The 21,083-nt window shown below is 42.2% G+C and overlaps 1 pseudogene; it reads left to right on the top strand.

Moving 5' to 3' along the window:
* Positions 1 to 19,755: 19,755 nt before the first annotated feature.
* LOC138393849 (U6 spliceosomal RNA) lies at positions 19,756 to 19,870 on the top strand (annotated as a pseudogene).
* The last annotated feature ends 1,213 nt before the right edge of the window (positions 19,871 to 21,083 follow it).

Genomic DNA, 21,083 nt, shown 5'->3' with positions numbered 1-21,083 from the left:
TTCTCCATAAAGCTTCAAAGAAGAGAGTTCTTGCTGTCTCACCCGTTTCAAAAGAGAAAGTCCTCCTCCTATAGATCTCTCTAAATCCCTCCCATGGCAATTTAACTAAACTTCCTTTGTTCTTTTTTCAGTGAATGTGTAAAATAGCTGGTTACCATATTCCATGGAGTAATCTTTGTATACTCTACGGTAGACAATTGTCGACAATTAATGAGCTACCCCAAAGCAAGTTTCCTCTAGGCTAAGAATTCTAGTAACTTAAGGCTTTCTCAAAGATTTTTTTTTTAGCATGCTTCTCTCTAAATTGGAGACCTTTGACCCTTCTCACTTGGTCTGGAAAGGTGGAGGGGTGCCTCTAGAAAGTTGTGTAGAAGGTCCTTATTTAAAAAAAAAAAAAATTGTATAGAAGGTCTTTATTCTTAAAAAAAAAAAAAAATTAAAAATTCTATTACCGAAATTTTAAGACTAGAAAGATGTTGTTAAAGTGAAAAAGGCACAAAAAAATTCAGGCAGAAAAAAATACATAGCTCTATCTGTAAACACATTTTTGATTTAGTTTGAAATAGTCTAATAGCAGATGGTGATTATCTGGGGATGTAGTTAGTGATTGGGTTTTGCCACCCCATCAATCTGTTGTTGGTGTGAAAAAGGATGTAAGACAGCCTTTGATATATGGAAGTGGAAGTTCTATGGGCTCATCATTGTCTGAATCTTCATGCTCCTAAGTAGAGGCTTGGTCACTCCCAGGCACTGTGGAAATTCACATCTCGAGAATCAGGCCAAAAGGACTAGAATTTCTGGGAGTATATCTCATGCCAGGAAGCTTTAATTAAAGAGGGGGAAGTATAGATTTCCTTAAAGAAAGGCCTCTGTTAAAGATCTATTTTTGACCTTAATGAATATGCTATTACTTAAAAAGTCTTTTGGGTAAGACCCAAGAATTCACCATGAGATTGCCATCTTCTATGTTTAACCCAGGAACATGATACAAGATGCTTTAAATAGAAAACTTGTTAAGTTTAAAGAGAATTCTTCTCTTGGTAAAATACTGTTCAGAACAATTAACTTTCAATTTGCCTTAATTACTTTTAAACACCCATACGTTTTCAAACACCAAAATGACACTGTGCCCCAGGGGTCCTGGGGGTGGGGGTTGAGGTAGGGGGGCCTGGTTCCTCAGATGAACTGTCATTTCTGATCTGCAGCAAGGCTTGAAGGCATATCCACCAATCAACTATTTAACAAAACCTCAACTCCTCCTCCCCATTTCGCTTCTTATCTAAGTAGAATTCAATCATAGGTTCGGATTTAATTAAATTACCACCACTAGCTTAGAGAACAGTATCTATTCCTGGTTAGCTAAATTATTTGGAGGCGAATTGAACATTTAGAAACTTGGCTCACAACCGTGTCTGCACATTAGCGTTACCTGGGGAGCTTTTTTAAAAAAATGCCAATATCCTGGTTCCACTCCCACAGGTTTTGTTTTAATGGGGATGGGAAGGAAGGCAACAGCTATTAGTATTTTGTAAAGATCTGCACAATTTTAGCCTGCAGTCAAGGTTAAGCGTTACTGATTTAGAGGCTGAAAATAATCGAACCACCAGGGAAAAAAGCAACTCACCAGGAAGAGGATGGTTTCATGGGAAGAACACAGGATTCAGAGTTGAGGGTTTTAATCCTGTCTCTGCTCTTTGTTCACTGTTTGGGCTTGATCAAGTACATGGCCTCTCTGTGCATCATTTCCTCATTGGTAAAACTGGGATAATTATGCTCATCTTGCAGGGTTATTTTGAGAGGAAAAAGCATCTAGCACACGGGGGAACCTCTATGGCAAGAGCTACTGTCAATGTGGCATTAACTCTGCCTGGAAAAACCATTTTCTCCCCTGTTTTCCGTATTTGCCTCCGCTGTGCCAATAGGAATCCAAATCTGCACTGTTCCTGGAGACCCTGAATTCCCTGCATGGGCACAGATGGCCCTAAAAGCGACACTGAGGTTGCGGAGTCTTGGGGTTGCAAACACCTGTTCCTTCCAAAGCTTTGCTGAGAACACCTGAAGCAGCACGCTTCCGTGCAATGAGTCCACAGGTCTGAGTCCAGCTTTGCTTCCAAACTAACTGCGTTACTATCTCTGTTACTGTGTAAAAGTTATTAACTAGCTGCGGCCCCTCCATTTCTTAATTGGTAAAATGGGATTAGACTCACTCGATTTTCTTTCAATAATAGGAGTCTATGAGCTTTAAAGAACCTGTATGACCCCAACCAGACAAGCCTGAAAATATTTTTACCTGTCTACAGGAGAAACAGTTCCCAAAGAGCCTCTGCGATGAGCAGGTCCCATGAAGAGCGTGGATGATTTTTCTTCGGAAAAGCCAGTTCTTTTGCAATTAACAGTGGAAAGGGGTTCCATCCTGTATTCCAGCTTGAGGAAAGAGTACATGAATCTCCTGACGAATCTTGGTGGAGAATAAGGTCTTAGGATTGATCTCAGGGTCCAGATGAGACCATATCGGAGCCTCCAGGGAGATGGTGCTTTGCAGTTGCCAGGAAAATCTTCTTTGTTGAATCCACAGGACATAGAGAATAAATTGCCCATGCAAGATTTAGACTGAAATTGTCAGTGCTCATTGCAGCTTTGGAAGCTCTCTGGGCCAGTAGTTTTCAGACTGAACATGCATCAGAATCACCTGCAGAACGTATTAAAGCCCAGGTGCCTGGACCCCATCCCCAGAGCTTCTGATCGAGTGGGTCTGGGATGGAGCCCGAGACTTTGCTTTTCTAACAAGTTCCCAGGTGATGCTGGTGATGTTGGTCCTTCGATTGCACTTTTAGAACCACTGGGTTTTACTCCACAAACATCTGTGTTACTACAAATCACCTGGAACACCTGTTAAAAAAAAAAATCTCAGGTCCCTCCAGTGGAGAGTGTGGTTTAGTAAATTGACAACAAGGCCCAGTTTGTTCTTATCAGAGGCGGTGAGGAAATCCTGAGTCAGTCAACTGCCCATCAATAGTGTTAGGATCGCTTGGGGAAGCTTTTAAAAAATACTGATTCCTAAGGCCGATTCCCAAGATTCCGATTCTGAAGAGTGGGGCTGAGAGAGCCTGCATTTTGGAAGCTTCTCAGATGATTCTGATGTATAAATAAGTTGTCTCATTTTGTAGGCCAGAGCCCTAGGGAGGGGAAGGCATTGCTCTGGGTGAGTGGCAGAAGCTCTGCCAGAACCCACATGGCCTACATCCCTGTGCTTGGTCCACACTGCCATGTTCCATCTTGTCTGGTCAGTCAGAGGCAATGGTTATGTCATCTGCCATTGACTTCCAGATGGAGAAGTCCAAGGAATTGGACATTGCACTAAGTTCCAACACCAATTCAGACACCAACTGGGCATGGTGGCTCACGCCTGTAATCCCAGCACTCTGGGAGGCTGAGGTGGGAGGATCACTTGAGCTCAGGAGTTCAAGACCAGCCTGAGCAAGAGTGAGACCCCATCTCTACAAAAAATAGAAAAATTCCCGGTGTGGTAGCATGTGCCTGTAGTCCCAGCTACTTGGAAGACTGCGGCAAGTGGATTGCTTGAGCCCAGGAGTTTGAGGTTTCAGTGAGCTACAATGATGTCACAGCACTCTAGCCAGAGTGACAGAGGGAGACTCTGTCTCAAAAATTACAAAAAAAAAAAAATTCTGACGCCAACTGGGAGAATTCAATTCAATTTTAACACGACCTGGCATTAGTGTCAGATCCCAACTTCAAGGGCAGGCACCCCAGCAAGGCAGCCCTCACCTCACATGCCAGTCACAAAGGGGGTCTCTGGGCTACCCATGTTTCTGTCTAATTTGGCTACAGATTTGGAGCTTCCCACCAGATAATCCCTTCAAGTTTGGTAACTTGCTAGAATGCCTCACAGAACCGAGGAAAGTGCTGTACTGCCCATCCTGCTTTGTTACAAAGAATACAAATGAACAACAAGGTCTGGAAGGGTCTTCAGCTTTGGTGTCTGTGGAAATCCGCCACCCTCTTGGGACATTGATATGTTTGTTCACCAACCATGAAGCTCTCCTGAGCTTCGGTATCCAGAGTTTTTATGTGGGTTTTATTACGTAGACATGATTGATTAAATCATTGGCCATGTAATCAGACTTAATCTCCAGTCGCCCTCCCCTCCACAGAGATTGGGGTAACGGCTGAAAATTCCACCCCTCCAGCCACACGCTTGCTCTAAGTGTGGCCAGCCCTTCTCTTGAAACTATCTAGGGCACCACCATGAGTCACCTCATTAGCATACACTTAGGTGTCCTTGGGAAAAAAAATCTCCTTATGAATAACAAAAGACATTCCTACGAGGAAATTCCAACGCTTTTTGAAGCTATGTGCCAGGAACCCTGGACAAACACTAGATCTATTTTTTATGATATCACATGCACCTACCTTCTCCCAGACCCAGCTTCCCTTATAAAAACGCAGCTTCTTAGGTTTCCACCTTCCTGCCCCCTTCCATTTATAAGGAATAGAGCAATTCAGCAGATCCAATGGCACATAGCACAGCTGCTCAGCTCGTTACAAACCATTCTCCTTGCCTTTGGAGAAACAGCCTCTGGGTTCCAATTCTGCTCAGACCCCTGAGCAATGTTATTTCTCTCTGGAAATGTATAAGAGATTTGGCTTCTGGCCAGCCAGGTCCCAGCTGTAACTTGCTCATTCCAAGTAATGCTGTTCAGAGACACAACTCAGTTAATAACACCTTTTGTTGATTGCATTGCAACTTTCAAAATACTTTTACATTTCCAGTTTTGACCCCACAATGAACACCACTGTGAAACAGGCAGGGAAATGTAATAATAATGCCCCTGTTTTTCATTCGGCAAACGTTGAGTGCTTGCTGTGGATGGGCTCACACAATTCTAGCTGCTGAGACACAAACAGGAACAAAATCTGGTCCCTCTTCTCATCAGATTGGGAAGCCGTTGCTCAGATACATGGAGCGATTTGCTCAAAGCCAAGTAGGCCTTCTAGCTCTTTGCTTTGTGCTTTTTCTACCACAGGGTGCCGGGAGCAGGAGCCTTTTAGTAGAAGAGCCTCAGGGTGAGGCTGAAAAAATGCAGGGTGTGTCAAGGAACCTGTCAAGGACACAGTGGGTGCTTCTGCAGGGTGCACGGACCCAACGCGGCCTTTCTCCTTGTGTTAGCTTCCTGTGGCTTTGGTAAAAAATGGCCACAAACTTGGCAGTTTAAAACAACAGAAATTTGGTCTCTCACAGTTCTGGAGGCCAGAAGTCTGAAATTAGCATTATTGGGCTGCAATCGAGGTGTTGGCAGGGCTGCACCTTCTCCAGAGGCTCCAGGGGAGACTCTGTCCTTTGCATCTCCCGGCTTCCGGTGGCTGCTGGCACTTCCCGGCTCATGGCCGCATCGCTCCAATCTCCAAGGCTGACATCTTTGGATCTTTTCCTGTTCTACCTTCACACCACCTTCGTGTGTGTGTGTGTGTGTGTGTGTGTGTGTGTATGTGTGTGTCTGTGAAATCTCCCTCTGCCTCTCTCTTATAAGAACACTTCTGATGGCACTTAGGGTCCATCTGGATAATCAAAGACTTTTTCCAAATAAGATAACATTTACAAGTTCCAGGAAGCATTGGGGGTTGTGTTTGAGCCTAGTATGCTCCTGCAAACCAAAGCACACTTGGAGAAGTCATAAATCTTTATCTTTTAATCTCCAAAAGTACTCCATTCAGAGGCCAGAACACTGGATTTAGAAGTGACCATGGAAAATCCAGTCCAAGGCAGGCCCAGAGAGGGAAGGGCCTATCCTAGGTTACTTGTACAGAGTTAACGGCCATGGGAGGATCTGGCCTCCAGTTTTCCAGTCTAGTGCTGTTTTTGCAAGTTTTCCACTGAGATCAGGAATGGGTACCCCTCTGAGACACAGGCCCCCTACACTCTGCTTTCTCCCCACCTCCTGGGTCTCTCTCCAAAGGTCTGTCCTGACCCCTATGTGAGAGGGCAGGGAGATGGAGGTTGGGCAGGAGGTTCCAGCCTGGTCTGGGGCTGGAGAGGGCAGACAGTAGGCACTATCCATCTGGCAGTGAGGAAGACCCTTGGTCTAGTCCCAGTGAAACCACTGCCAACCATTCCTTTCCCTCTCCTTCTAGGAAGAACTGCAACGGACATTCTCCAGGGGAACTGGTTCACAGCCTCTCCTCCTAATCCCAGGCTGCCAAGGCTGATAAGAGGCCAGAGCAAAGGCATTGCCACATCTCTTTAGAGCCAGGCTGCAAGGCAGGGCCCTGGGAATGCAGAAACGGAGGAGCCTTTGAAATGCAAATTCAGAACTGCTGAAGGCTCTTGGTTCTGTAAAAGGAGATTTCCTCCTAGACACTGGTAAGATGGAAACTCTGAAAGTTTCATATTACACAGCATAAAAGCCAAATACTAGCAGTGGGCTAGCCTGAGAGGACAAACACATCTGAAAGAAACCTCTTCAACTGCCCCAAATTGGCTCCTCCTGCCCAGATAGCTGCTAGCAGCCTCACTGTTATCTGTCCCTCCCAGTCTGGAAGCCTCCGTTCCCAATGGAGGACAGTGAAGGAGAACAAGGAATTCTCCAGCGTGCAGGGTACCCAAACAGTTGGCAAATCTCAGAGACTTGCTCTCTGCAGTTCAGCTCACATCAGTCTCTTCCTTTTAACCTTCACTGCTCTGTTCCTGGTCCTCATTTCTTATTCCCCCTCTTAATTTCAGTTGTAAAATGAAGGATCCTAGAGCCAAGGAATGTGAAGAAAGCAGCTCTAGAAGGTGTAAAGGACAAGGAAAAAGTTCTGCTCTACAGTCACCTTGATTTTGGCCCAGAGAACCCAATTTTGGACTTCTGACCTCCAGAACTGTATAAGAATAAATGTATGTTGTTCGAAGTCACCACATTTGTGAAAATTTGTTATAGCAGCCACAGGACACTAATACAGGTTGTTTCCAACTTTTTGGAATTGAAAGTATTTTTTTTACCTTCTACCTCTTGACAGGAACCCTCGATTCCCATCCCCTTTGGCTTCTGTCTCCCTCCATGGCTTCAGGGCCTTTAATGATTCCTCACTTCTGGAAAATGAAGCCTGAATTCTTTAGCTTGAAGGTCCTCCATGATTAGCCTCAATCCACTTTTCTAGCCTTAAAATGGGCTGTTGGTTCTATGACCACTCCCACCCTTAACACACATATTTCATACTCTCGTTCCCGTTTCACAAAGTTTTCTATGTATGAAATTCCCCCTTAGCCCATTTTTGCAGATGGCCCTTGAAGCTCCAGCTCAAATGGGATCTCTTCCAGTAAAGTCCCTCTGTGTCCTCAGCCCATGCCCAGCAAGATGTCATCTTTGCCTTCACCGAACATGCATAACACTTTGCATCTATTTCGTGGCAAATATCAATTCTACTTTGTGCTTGAGTATTTATATAGTATGTGCCTAGCACCTAAATAATTTGCATTCTTTGTTCATCAGATATTTGTTGAGTTGATTTGAAATATGAACTCTATGCTATAGAGAACAAGGCCTACTTCTTGCTTGTGTTCTAGTTGAATACTCACGGTGAGATGGAACCATCACTGATTTTAACAACAAAAGCTGGACATAAGAAAAGGCAGAGTAAACTAGGCCAAATTATGCTTCTGGTTTTTCAGACCTCATTCTTAATTCACTGTGTTGAGCCTTCAGAGGTGCAAGAATAAATATGATGGCAATTCATGAGAAAAGGACTTGAGAATATGAGCTGGTCCCCAACTCAGTAGTGATCCCCTACTATGATTCTGTTGTTGAAAATGCTAATATCATCTCAGGTTGCATTTACAGAAGTGCAAGTCCAGAACAAAGAGGAGATTGTTTCATGTTTGTTTCAGATGCATCTTCTGTGGGAGGTTTGATCAATGTGATCACTGTTTTCTAGACCTGGTAGAAACACCTGGATAACCCACGAAGTTGTTAAAACATACAGATTTCTGGATCCCACCTCCAAGAAACTCTGAATTAACAGGTCAAGGGATAGCCTGGGAATCTGTATTTTAACCAGCACAAATTACTGAGGCTCACTGGTCTAAAAAGTCCCTTCAGGTTGTTTCCAATTCTGGAATCCTATTGTTCAGAGTGTTGTGTCCAGTTCCTGGTTCCACAGTCTCAAGTGCCCTGGTTACTAACTCTGCTGGTTCTCACCATAGTCAGTCCCAACTTTTGACCTTCTGATGCTGTACCTACGGGGAAAGGGAGCATGCATCAATTGGCTAACAGGTTAAGTTTGGGGGTTTAACTATTTTAGAGTTAGTCACTGTCTTGGTCCATTTGTGTTGCTATAAAGGAATAGCTGAGGCTGAATAATTTATAAAGAACAGAGGTTTATTTGGCTCATGGTTCTGCAGATGTACAAGAAGGTTTGTGCCAGCATCTGCACCTGGTGAGGGCCTCAGGCTGCCTCCACTCATGGTTGAAGGTGAAGGGGAGACAGTTATGTGCAGAGATCACATGGCGGGAGAGGAAGCAAGAGAGAGAAGAGAGGTGCCAGGTTTTTTTTTTTTTTTTTTTTTTTTTTAAACAACCAGCTCTCTTGGGAACTAATAGAGTGAGAATTCACTCACCCCACCCCCTTGGAGGGCATTAGTCCATTTATGAGGGATCAGTCCCCATGACCCAAACACCTCCCATTAGGCCCCACCACCAACATTGGGGATCAAATTTCAACATGAGGTTTGGGAGACAAACATCTGAACTTAGCAGTCACTTAATGCACCAAGCCTCAATTTCCCCATCAGGAATGTGGGCTACAATGCACAAACCCAGGCCATTCAATTTGTCTCATGGAGATGAAGGAAACAAGCCTATACTATTATCACAGCAAAGGGGCCACCAAAGACAAAAATACAGAAGCCATTAACAGGGTGTTCTTGGGTATGCAATGCTGATAAGATCTCTAAGTGTCAGTGGTACAGATAGAACTGGGGTCTTGTCTGAGCTGATCCTATACTCTAGAAGGAGATCTGAATCATTAAAAGAAGTCTTGTGGCCCATAAGCCTCTCCTCACCCCAGAGACAGGAGCAGGGTTAACTGTTCTCACTGCTCAGGGTAGGAACAGCTGAAGTGGTGGAGGAACCAAGGCCAGGGGGTACAAGGCTCTGCCCCTCTCACACTGTCCATTTGAATTTCAGAGATTTACTGCTGCTTCCCAAATAAAGCCATCAAAAGAGCTCAGTCCAGACAGAGGATCAAGAGGAAGGCATCATTTCTCAGCATTAACGCTATTTGTCTGTCTTGGGCCCATTGTCATTAACCCCTGAGAGTGAAAGCAAGACTGGTCCATTTCGTTTTCTGATTACCCAGTTTATGGCATCATTAAAATTAATTGAGCACTCATCTCAGCACACAACGAGCAGGCCGTGTTGAAGAGGCTGTGTTCCTGGAAAGGTGCTGCTGGAGGGCTGAGTGTGTTCTCTCTGTCAGTGTGGCACTGAGAATTCCCACGCAGGTGCTGACAATTCCTGAGACGTTAGCTGGGACAATTGTGCCATTGTGGGGGTTATCACCCGTCCACGGCACCGTTGTTCCTCAGTAGATGCCACTGCCGAACTAAGCTAGTGCTTGGAGTCAGAGAGGAGAGAGTAAGACAAATTGCACATTTATTTCTGTTGGATTAAAGAGGAAGTGGAGACTTCCATTTCCATCATCTGATTGGGATGATGAATAAGTTCTGGAAATGGATAGTGGCGATGGTCGCACGATATTGCTGAATGTACTTAACACCACTGAAAAAATGGTTAAAATTTTATGGGTAAATTATATGTTACGTATGTTTTACCACCATTTTTTGAAAAAGGAAGTGGGTTGGCTTATCCATAGACAAGTCCAATCATAAGGAGGAAGGTAATTTGACACTTAACACCGTGCTTTTTGATTTCAAATGCCACACTGAACAAGTGACCTTCTGTCCCTTCTGCAGGGTTGACTTGTCTTAGGAGCAGTGACAGAGCTGCCTCTTACTGTAGGGACCATACAGGTGCTTGTGGGGGTTCTAATTCTGGGGCATTTGAGAGCAAACAGAGCTCCCATAACTCCAAACACTTCAATATTGTTCAGAAAGGCTTGAACCCCTTTTATCTTCCCAAAAATGGATAGAAAAGAATTTGTCTCTGGTATAGACCATCCTAGTTTTCCTATGGAAATAATAAATAATTCATCCCATTTAGTGTAGTTATTCAATAAATTTTTCGCATGTCACCTTCTCTTTTGACTTTTCTTTTCCCAGCTGGATTCTCTGGAGCTGAGCTAGGTAACAGCTTTTGAATTTCTGGTCCATCCTCACTTCCCTCTGCTGTATTTGGGCCTGTGAATGTTTTTACCCCCCAGAGACTAATAGAATCTCGAGGTTGGAAGAGGCCAGAAATGTCCCCTTGTCTGACCTCCCATGCAGTGCCTGTCCAATGGTCAGTCTTTGGCCAGACCCCTCTGTAGTGTAGTGGCTCCTATCTTTGACAAAGGTCCCACCCTGTGACCACCACTCACCCTATCTCCTCAAAGAGCCCCTCAGACATAAACAGATCCTCAGACATAAATTAGGTTTCAGATACAAACACGTTTTTAAAGCACCCGGCAACAATCTCTATTTCCGTTTTGGATTTAGATTGGGTTATTTTCATCTTTCAGGAAGGCTTTGTACGTTCAGATAATTCACATTTTCTACTTGTAATTTCTAGCTGGAACTTACACAGGGAAGCTGAGTCACCTCCGTCTCTCCTGGAGTCTGAGCTGGCTGCTCCCAAGACCTTCCTCATTATTCAAACTCACTCACATTTATACCCAAAGCAACACTTGGTGGTTGCAGAAGATTTCCATCTTCACAGGTCATGAAATGCACCTGCATTGGAATACGTTTTGTTTACCACCTACACTAAGGATTTACAACTGCCTAAGTGTTGTATTTCCAATGACTATGTTCTGAACGAAAGCCTCCTGCCCGAGGCAAGGATTTCTTTATTCACATTGAAAACGACAGCAGGTAAAAGGGCAAGAATTAGAAAAAAAAAATCCCACTTTTAGTATATTCAGAATGAAAATCTTATATTAAAATAAGACCTTTAAAGTGCTCCCTTTCACTGTTCATTTGGGAAGATATTTCAGAGACGGTATAGACACCCTGAAATGTTGCCTGGTCTGAAATCTTTTATCTGTAGCTTTAGAAGAACAAAGGGTATAACATATGGAAAGCAGAAACCAGCAGTAAAAAGGCACAGTTAAGGACAGGTAGAGGAATGCAAATTTTGATTTTAGCCTCAAAATGTTTCTGGTCGGTTTCTACCCGAGGAGGACCATATCTGAGTATGGGATGGAGATCGCGTATGGGGCAACTGAGGGAAGAGGTGATGCCCGACAGCAACGTAGAACTGCAAGTTTTGCACATCCCAGGTTTTGACCAAAGCCACACTTTTTAAAAGAAATGAGAAAGAGGAATTTTCATGGTTAGTATGATTTGAATTGTGTTACCCCCAAATTCATATATTGAAGGCTTAACCCACAATATCTCAGAATGTGATCTTATTTGGAAATAGGGTCGTTGCAAATGTAATTAATTAAGATGATACTAAAGTTAAGTTATACTGGAAGAGGGTGGGGCCCTCATTCAATATCATCAGTGTCCTTATAAAACGGGGAAGTTTAGACACAGAGACAGGCGTGTGTTGCCAGTGACACAGCGTGTGTGAGGGAAACTGATGCTTCCCTGACCGCCCTGAGAAGGAACCAACCCTACTGAGACCTTGATCTTGGACGTCTACCCTCTCGAACTGTGAGAAAATAAAGTTCTGTTATTTAAGCCACCCAGTTTGTGGTACTTGGCCATGGAAGCCCTAGCAAACTTATAAAGTGGTCAAACTGGAAGCATTGAGTGCAGTGTTTTATTTTTGCAAAGTCATAGAAGCTGTAATACCTAAAGGTACAATTTTATTTTCAAAGCATTTATGACTAGAAATGGTTTTTAATGTCTTGATTTCTAAGTTATTGCTCATATACACTTCTCATGTACACATGTAGATTTTTATATAATTCATAGAGTCTTATTCTGCTCTGATACCTTATGATTGGAAGTCCTGTACTCAGACCTTGAAAACTTCTCCAAAGACTTAAGGATCTTGACATCTCAGTTCTATCACCTTAAAATATCACATCCCAGGGTCCTTATGACATGCCACCTTTGACCTTTATATCTTTTCAGCTTTCTACCTTTATTAAAGGGCTTGTTACACACCTTGGTTTCTAAAAGGCTGCACGTCTCCGGGGTTATAACAGAAAGGTCCATGGTTACTTCCACAGGTAGCTGGATGTGGCTGCTTCGATTTGCTAGGAAGGGTCTGGTGCAATTCTGGGGACTCTAGTGAGGTGCCCAGCAACAGTGAACTTGCACTTTTCTGTTTAACTATCACATTTGCTTTTAGGGGCAACATGGATGATCCCTGTGTATTGAGACATCTCTAAGTCTCAAATTGCAACTGCATTCTAACGTTGCATGGTTTGGCATTTTACCCTTACAACATGACTCTATACACATTTGAAGTATCATTTTTCCCCAAATTATTTTGATGTTGAGCAAATTAAAACTGTCACATTTATCAGTTCATATTTCTCTGTAGATACATAGTCACTAAATTGGCAATTTGCAGGTGAATAGAGTCGTTCTTATTATCCGTCTGGTAATCCATACTTCTTGACTATTTGGGTTGTGTGGACCGGAGTTTTCTGTGGCAAAGACATGGGTGACATGGCAAAGTGGAAAGTGCAGTGCACTGGATGTCATATAGCAACACTCTAGAAAGTTCTCCTAATGACAGGCACTTTCCTTCTCTTCTCCATCTCTCTTGCACAACAAATGAATGAACAACCTGTCTGAGAACAAGTCCAGTCTGTCCCCTCTCCCAGCTCCTCACACCTGTGGATGCTTCTCCTCATCACCCTTGCTCTTGGGCTGACATTATCATCATGTAGATTAAGTTAGCCTCTCCTGGGTTTTCTCAGATGTCGTTTCCACTCCTATATAGATCAGCAGTCTTCAAACATTTTTGATATCCAATCCATAAAAACTGACAAGCAGAGAAAGAGAGAGAAAGTTTAAAAAATATTCATATACTACTGATGTATGTATCTTGTCCATTATAAGACATACATAGAAGAAATTTTTAAAATTTGAGACAAAGGTCATATATACACTTCAAAATATATATGCATATTTTAAAGTAATTTTTTATTTATTGACAAGATGACAAAACTTTGCTCTCACTATGAAACTTGTCAATAACAACTTTTAGTGAGAGTGGTATGACTGAATATGCTTCATTGTTTTAGACTATATTGGTTTAATACTTGTGATACAGTGATTCCAAGTTCAGGGTTTTTCTCTCTCGCTCTCTTTCTCTCCCTTCCTCCCTTTCTTCCTTCCTCTCTCTCTCTTTCTCTCTCTCACTTTCTTTCTTGGCTTTTTTGCTTATCGCAGCTGAAAAATCCTCTCACAAAGATGCACCAAATCAGATGGAACAAATACCCATTCAGATGCTCATTTTCAATCCATTCCACGGATTATGCAAAGGTTTCTGTTTAAATTCTCCTGGTAAATTTCATTTCCTTTGATGTCAATAAGCTGCTCTTCTTAACTGGTCACAAGGTACAGTCGTCCCCCCTCAGACACGGGGGTTACGTTCCAAGACCCCAGTGAATGCCTAAAGCCTCGGATAGCACCGAACTCTGTATATGCTACTACTATGTTTTTCCCTATACATACGCACCCATGATAAAGTTTAATTTCTAAATTAGGCACAACAAGAGAGTAACAAAAATAACTAATAGAATGGAACATTTATAGCAATGTGCTATAATAAAAGTTATGTGAGTGTGGTCCTTTTCTCTCCCTTTCTCTCTCTCAAAATACCTTATTGTACTGTACTGCAGGTAGCTGAAACCACAGAAAGCAAACTCACAGATAAAGGAGGAGACTACTGTATTTCATTTTGGTCCTTTTAACAAATAGGTTCAAAACCCACTAAAGCTCTGCTTAGAATTTTTAACAGATTTTTTGATAGTTTCTTCAAGTGTACTGATAATTATAAGTTTTTATAAGTGACACATAGATTTTTTAAGGTAAAAAATATCACATAAACATGGAAATGTTTCCAAATATCCATTTTCAAATTGTCCTTTTCATAGCATATATTTCTTCAAAACCACTTTCTTACAGATTGGGCAACCTCTTTTAAAATCTGATAGCCCATCTCTCATTTTTTAAAATAACCCATGATGTGGGCAGACAAAGAGTCCACCAGGTAAACAGGATAAATGTCAGATTTTCCATTTCCTTGATGTTCTCTTGTGTTTGCATTATTATTATCTTCAATGGGCTATTTGGGTTGTTGAGACATTTTTTAGACCAGAGTTTTCCGTAGTAAAGACATAGGCAATTCCTAGGAGGAATTGTTTTAAGCCACTTGTTCATTTTTGCGAGGATTAGTTTGATCTAGATAACATGCCCCTTAAGTCTACTTAAATGTCCCCTGAAATATCTTCCAGTAACCTAATAGCTCATGGCTAATCGAGGTCCACCATCAACTGTCTTGATCAAAGAACCTCCACCCTTTTCTTAAGTTACTGGGAATATTACAGGGGTCCCATGACCATGTTTGGGCCATATAGACTAAGTGGGGGTGCCAATTTCAATATATATATTAATATCAGTTCAGTTAAACTTCTGTATCTTTGATTGAATTAAATATGAATGGAAGTCTTAACATTATCTCTTGCACGCCCATGAATCAATGCTGGACACCCTGTTTCGGAGATCTAGATCTAAGGTGGTTAAAAGGGCTATGAAATCCTTTAAAACTTAAAAAAAATATTAATTTTTTAAAAGTTGACAAATAAAAATGTATTTATTTATGGTGTGCGACACGATGTTTTGAAATATGTATACATTGTGGAACGGCTATATCAAGATAGTTACCATATGCACCACCTCGCATAAGTCTTTTCATACTTTCTATTAGATTCTGCCGTATTGCTTGCAACAGTTTTGGGAAACACAGGGTGACATGGAACACCATTGTATAGTCAAAGAAACTCACAGTAAAGCATCCAAGTCACTCCCAGGACTGTGGCTTACTGGGACCATCTCTTGTTACATTACCTCGAATCGCTAAGTGAGTCTTTGCTCCATTTTGATCAAGTTGAGCTGTCCTTTTATAATGGGACTTCAAGTGGAACTTCCAAACCTAAGCCAGAATATCCCATAGCAAAAAAAATCGCTATGTCTATCACATCTGTTAGGATTTCTTTTTGGTCAATTATTAATAAAAAACAACAGTCAAAAGCACTACTTTGCAGGGCTCATAAAGGTTAGGTTCAAACTGTCTCTAATGATTCCTTAATCATGATTAAGGCAAACAAAACAAACAAACAAAAAAACTTCCTATTTCCCAGAGTCCTGGGTATATCACAAATGCTATTGAGGTTCCAACAAGTTTTGTTCTTCGATACAAGAAGAACCACATTTGGAAACAATTAATATCCTTTATTTTTTAATGCACACACACCCCTAGATTGGTTTGTTTCTGAGTGATGTGCAAGGGAATAAAAAAAAATCATTTGGCAAATATATGTGCTAGCATGACTGGGCAGAAGTTAGCAGTTTTAAACACTTCATATAATGTTAATTGCAAGTAATAGGCTCGCAATTGCAATGACTTAAAAAGTGATGCTGTAGAAGAAAGTGTGGTCCCAGAATCTCCCTTGTTGCTTTGTTACCCGGCGAAACTGTTCAAAATTGATTATTCTCAGGCCCCTCCTGTAGGATTGCAATACAATAGATCCCAAACAGAGACTTTTCAGGTGATTCTTATGGACACTGGAGTTTGAGAACCATTGATCTTGGCTGTGTGTCAATAGAGATAACGGTATCAACTCAAGTGTGTACATACTGCAGCTCTGCGGCACCAAAAACAACCACTTGCTTCCTCTAAATCCATTCCCAGCTTCTGCCCATGTCCTGATACCTTTGAGGGTAGGCCATTATTACAGCAATGACCCTGTTTCCGCCAGAGTCTTACCCGCCACCATCCTGACCCGCCACCTGCGTCACATCTCATTAGGTTCTGTGGATGAGGCGTGGCACTTGTCACGTGCTGACTCACACAGGGGCAGAAACTTGGCAGGACAGGCTGAGCCAAAGCAAAAACCAGAAATGAACCAAGATACAACCTTTCTAGAAAACCCTCTCGAACAAAACCGGCTCTGTGGAGTGACTTCTCAGCTGCAAAGGGAGAGAGCAAGGAAGGACAAGCTTGGCCACTGACAGAGACAAAGCCTGATGGGTCTGGGACTGAGAAGGCAGAACAATGGGGACATAGAGAGTTGGTCCAAAGTTAGTTTCTTTGACATGCATTTCCCAGCATGTGTTCCACAGAACACTAATCCTACCCAATGCTCCAGGAATAAAGGGTTTCATGGTTAAAATCCTTTCTTAGATATTCCCAAGTCTTTTTTTAAAAAACTCTCTATTTTGAAATAGCCTGGCATGGTGGCATACACCTGTAATCTCAGCTACACTCCGGAGACCAAGGTGGGAGGCTGACTTGAGGCCAGAAGTTCGAGACCAGGCTGGGCAACATAGTGAGACTCTGTCTCTTAAAAAAAAAAAAAACAAAGAAAGAAAGAAAACCTTTTTATTTTGAAATAATCATAGATTTGTTGGAAATTGCAAAATAGTATATAGATAGTCTCGTGTATCCTTCACCCAACTTCCCCCATGGGGACATTTTATTCTGTAGCACAGTATCAACTAGGAAATTGACCTTGGTACAATGCTGTTAACTTGACTCATTCAATTTTTACCATTTGTTACACAAATTCACTTGTGTGTGTCTATACAGTTCTATGCACTTTCATCCCATATGTAGATTTGTGTAACCACATCACCATAAAAGGGTACCACTCCTTTGTATTTGGATGCACCCCCCTCCATCCCTGTCCTCTGGGAACTACTGACCTGTTCTTCATCTTTATAATTTTGACATTTCAAGAATGTTATATAGATGGAATCATACAGTATATAACCTTCTGAGACTGACTTTTTTTTAACTAAGCATGAAGCCCTTAAGATTGGTCCAGGTTGTCACATGTATCAACAGTTTGTTCCTTTAATTGGTAAATAGTAGTTCATGGTATTGACTGTATTATCATTTAACCATTCACCATTGAAGGACATTTGAGTTGATCCCAGTTTGGGGCTATTATATGTAAGGATGTTATGAACATTTGTACACAAGGTTTTGGATAAACCCAAGTTTTCATTTCTCCAGGGTAAATGCCCAAGAATATAACTGCTTGATTGTATGGTAGCTGCACATTTAGTTTCATGAGAAAGAGTCAAGGTACCATTTTACATTTTCCCCAGGGATATATGAGAAATCCAGTTTCTCTGCATCTTCTCTTGCATCATCACTGTTCTTAGTTGTTCTAACGGGTGTGTAGTGATGTCTCATTGTAAATTTAATTTGCATTTCCCTAATGGCTAACGATGTTGAATATTTTTTCATGTTCTTATTTTCATCCATATCTCCTCCTTGGTGAAATGTCTGTTTGTGATTTTTCCTATTTTATAACTAGATTGTTTAGGGTTTTTTTTTGTTACTGTTGAGTTTTAAGCGTTCTTTATATATTCTAGATTCTAGTCCTTTGTCAGATAGGTGGTTTGCAAATATTTTCTCCCAGGCTGTGGGTTGTCTTTGCATTTGCTTAACTGTGTTTTTCACAACACAAAAAACTTTCACTTTGATGAACTCCAATTTTTTTTTTTATGGATTTCATTTTGGTGTCATGTCTAATAACCTCTTATCTAGCCCTCAGTCCTGAAGATTTTCAGTTATGTTTTCTTCTTAAAGATTTATAGCTTTACTTTTACACTTAAATTCATGATCCATTTTGAGTTAATTTCTATATAAGGCATGAGATTTAGGTCAAGGTTCATTCTCAATGTTTTTTCACATATTAAGGGCTAATTAAAGTTCCATAATCAAAGAAATTTATTTTTCAGTTTAACCAGAGTTTCTAAAACTTGACCATCTACTCATACAGCATGTATTTATTAGGAACTTTCTATGGACAAGGCACAGGATCGGATAGCAAGAATATAGGCAGAAGCTCTGATCTTTATGAACTGTTTCATTATTCCTTTGCACACACGTATTATTTATTTGCACAAAGCCCTCAGGACTATATTTAGTGGAAATCCTTTGGGAAATTCTGCTTGAGACAGCAGACAGACTGAGCGGCTGAGTCAGATGGCCGTGGAAGAGAGATGCAGTGCACAGCGACAGCCCCATCTGTCCGGAACCCGGACTCAAAGCCAGAAGGGGAGACAAAAGGGAGCGCTGGAGCTGGAGAGAGAAGGCCGGGGGTAAGATTACACGTCCAGGTGGAAAGCAGTTGTCGGTGCCCGGCTCACTTGTTTGAAGATCCGAGGTGCCTTTTTCTTTTCTTGCTTACCTGGCAGCTCAATGTTAGTGTCTGGCAGGATCCAGCTAGGTTTACATACACACACTTATTTTTTTTTTTTTCCCAAAAACATTCTTTTTAAATGTAAAGAAGTTTCTTTGTCGGTATCAGTTTTGGGGTAAAATACGCAGTCACGGTAACTCTCGCAATACGTTCATCTGACATTTCCAGATACCTTCCATCCTCTCAAATCACCCTGGAAGGGACCATGTGTTGCCTGTGCTCGTTGCTCTCTCCTGATGGCTTTAAGGGTGACATGGTTGCTCTTTCCTGTTCCGGCTCACAGTGGGGGCGACACAGGGAACTTCAACATGGATGCTTGTGTTAAAGATGCTGCTGATGTCGCCGGTTCTTGCTCTGCTCACCCCAAGGAAACTAATGTCCCTGTCACAGTCCTCCTTCCGATGCAGAGAGCATTTCCAATGCTCTGCAGCTTTTGGTATTTTCTCACTATGTTTCTGCCTGTCCTTTTGTTTATGACATGGGCCTTTGTCCAGGGGCTGACCTGAAGTGCAGTATCCATTACTGAGTCACCTCCCTCTCTGACCTTGACTCATGATCTAAGAACAAGTGTGCCCCTGCCTGTCTTCCTGAGGAGCACCAGTGCCTCTTGCAGATAGATTTCCTTCAGACCCTGCCACTTAGAAATACCCTTACTTATCTGAATTAGAGTTCAAGTTCAGGCCGTTAACAAAAGAACAGATTGTTCCCAATTTACAAGCAGGTAAATTCTAAAAGTTGGTAAGCCAGTCATTTAGAATTTGGGCCTCATATCCCACAGCTACAAAATTATACATAATGGCAAAGTTCCCAGGCCAGCCCACAAAAGCCTACTTATCCAAAATGTAGCTGAATTGAGGTAATATAGCTCTATGGCCTAACCACACTCAGCAGTGCGTTACCATTGGAATGCAAGTCTTATACCAACTGGGAAGCCAAGAAGGCAGAGTGAAATTAATCTCTAACTGAAATCTATCTTCTTGTTGGGATTTTGCAGCAGGTACCAGTAAACCAGACCACCAAGAATGGAGAAATCTTGAATGTAGACGCTCATGGAATTATTAATCAAATCCTGGGATCTTCTAAAGGAATGTGTACAATTATAATTTAGTTCTATGGAAGTAGAGCCTCGATTTAATATCATCTGCCAAAGCACTACAACATCTGTCTTTTGGGGATCAGGTCAAAGATCCTAAATCAGTGTTCACTTTGGCCACACACATACTAACACTGAAATGAGACAGAGCAGATTAGCATGCCCCTCCCCCCCCCATGCAAGGATGGCACGCCAATTCGTGAAGCATTCCATGTTTTTATCACATACACGCACTCACATGTAGGAGCTAAGAGAAGTTGACCTCACGGAGGCAGAGAGCAGAAAGATAGACACCAGAGGGTGGGAAAGACGTGGGTGTGGGAGGGATGAAGTTAGAAGGAACAAGATCTCATGTTTGACAGCAGAGTAGAGTGACTGTCATTAACAAGGTGTTGTATATTTCAACATAGCTAGAAGAGAGAACTTGAAATGTTCCCAACACATTGAAGTGGTAAATGCTCGAGGTGATGGATACCCCAAATAGCCTGACTTGGTCATTGCACATTTTATGCATGTAACAAAATATCACACATATCTCATACCTATGTACAAATAATAGGTATTAAAAAAATCCTAAATCAAGCAAGAGTGGATGAAGGAACCCCTGGGGTCCAGCAATGAGTCGTGGACAGGCAGAAATGCAGTTGGGGCTTGGCAGGGACAGCAAATTGTCGGCCACCTGGTTTGGGAAGCACTTTTAATCCATTTTGATCATAATGACATTGCATTCTCTGTTCCTAAAAGATGGCTTTCTCTTCTCTATTTCTCCACCTCCCATTTCTCTGTACTGAGGTTTTATTATCTCACACTGATCAGGAAAACAGGCTGTTAAATAATATGAGGGGAAAAAATTAGAGAGAGATTGTCTTTAATAGCGATCAGAGGACAAAGAAGATTCTGGACCAAAGGGGAAGAGGAGTGCGTGGAACACCTAGTACGTGCCAGCCACTGTGGTATGTCCTGCAAACACAGCCCCTGACTCCGGAGTGACACGCTTTCCACGACTTCTCAGCACCTGCCCCCACCGGAATAGAGCATTTCTGCTGCTCTAGACACAAAAACATTTTACTCACTGTTTTCTCAGCCAGAAAAAAAAATTATTCAAAAAGCAAGGATGACCCCATTTCTTCTTAACTCTGTTTCATAAGGAGGAGATCAAAGTGCATAGCAGATCTGGCATCTGCCAAGCAGCGCCAGCCACACTGAATTTGCAGGGCACGGTTTGCACCCAGCCCTGAGGGACAGCGGGCTCGTGAGACGGACCTGAGCCAGCCACGCTCACGGGGAAGAAGCTCGTTAGGCTTTATGCGGGGCTCGGCTCGGGGACTCAAAGAAGGGAACATGACGGGCACGATTTGACAGTAGAAAGAGAAACACCAAATGCCCTGTGCTGTCGAGAACGCGTTCAAGTTTTTAGATGACAAAATGGGAG

The sequence above is a fragment of the Eulemur rufifrons genome, chromosome 12 (assembly GCF_041146395.1).
Source record: "Eulemur rufifrons isolate Redbay chromosome 12, OSU_ERuf_1, whole genome shotgun sequence".
Lineage (NCBI taxonomy): Eukaryota > Metazoa > Chordata > Mammalia > Primates > Lemuridae > Eulemur > Eulemur rufifrons.
This window is presented reverse-complemented; position numbering and strand designations above follow the sequence as displayed.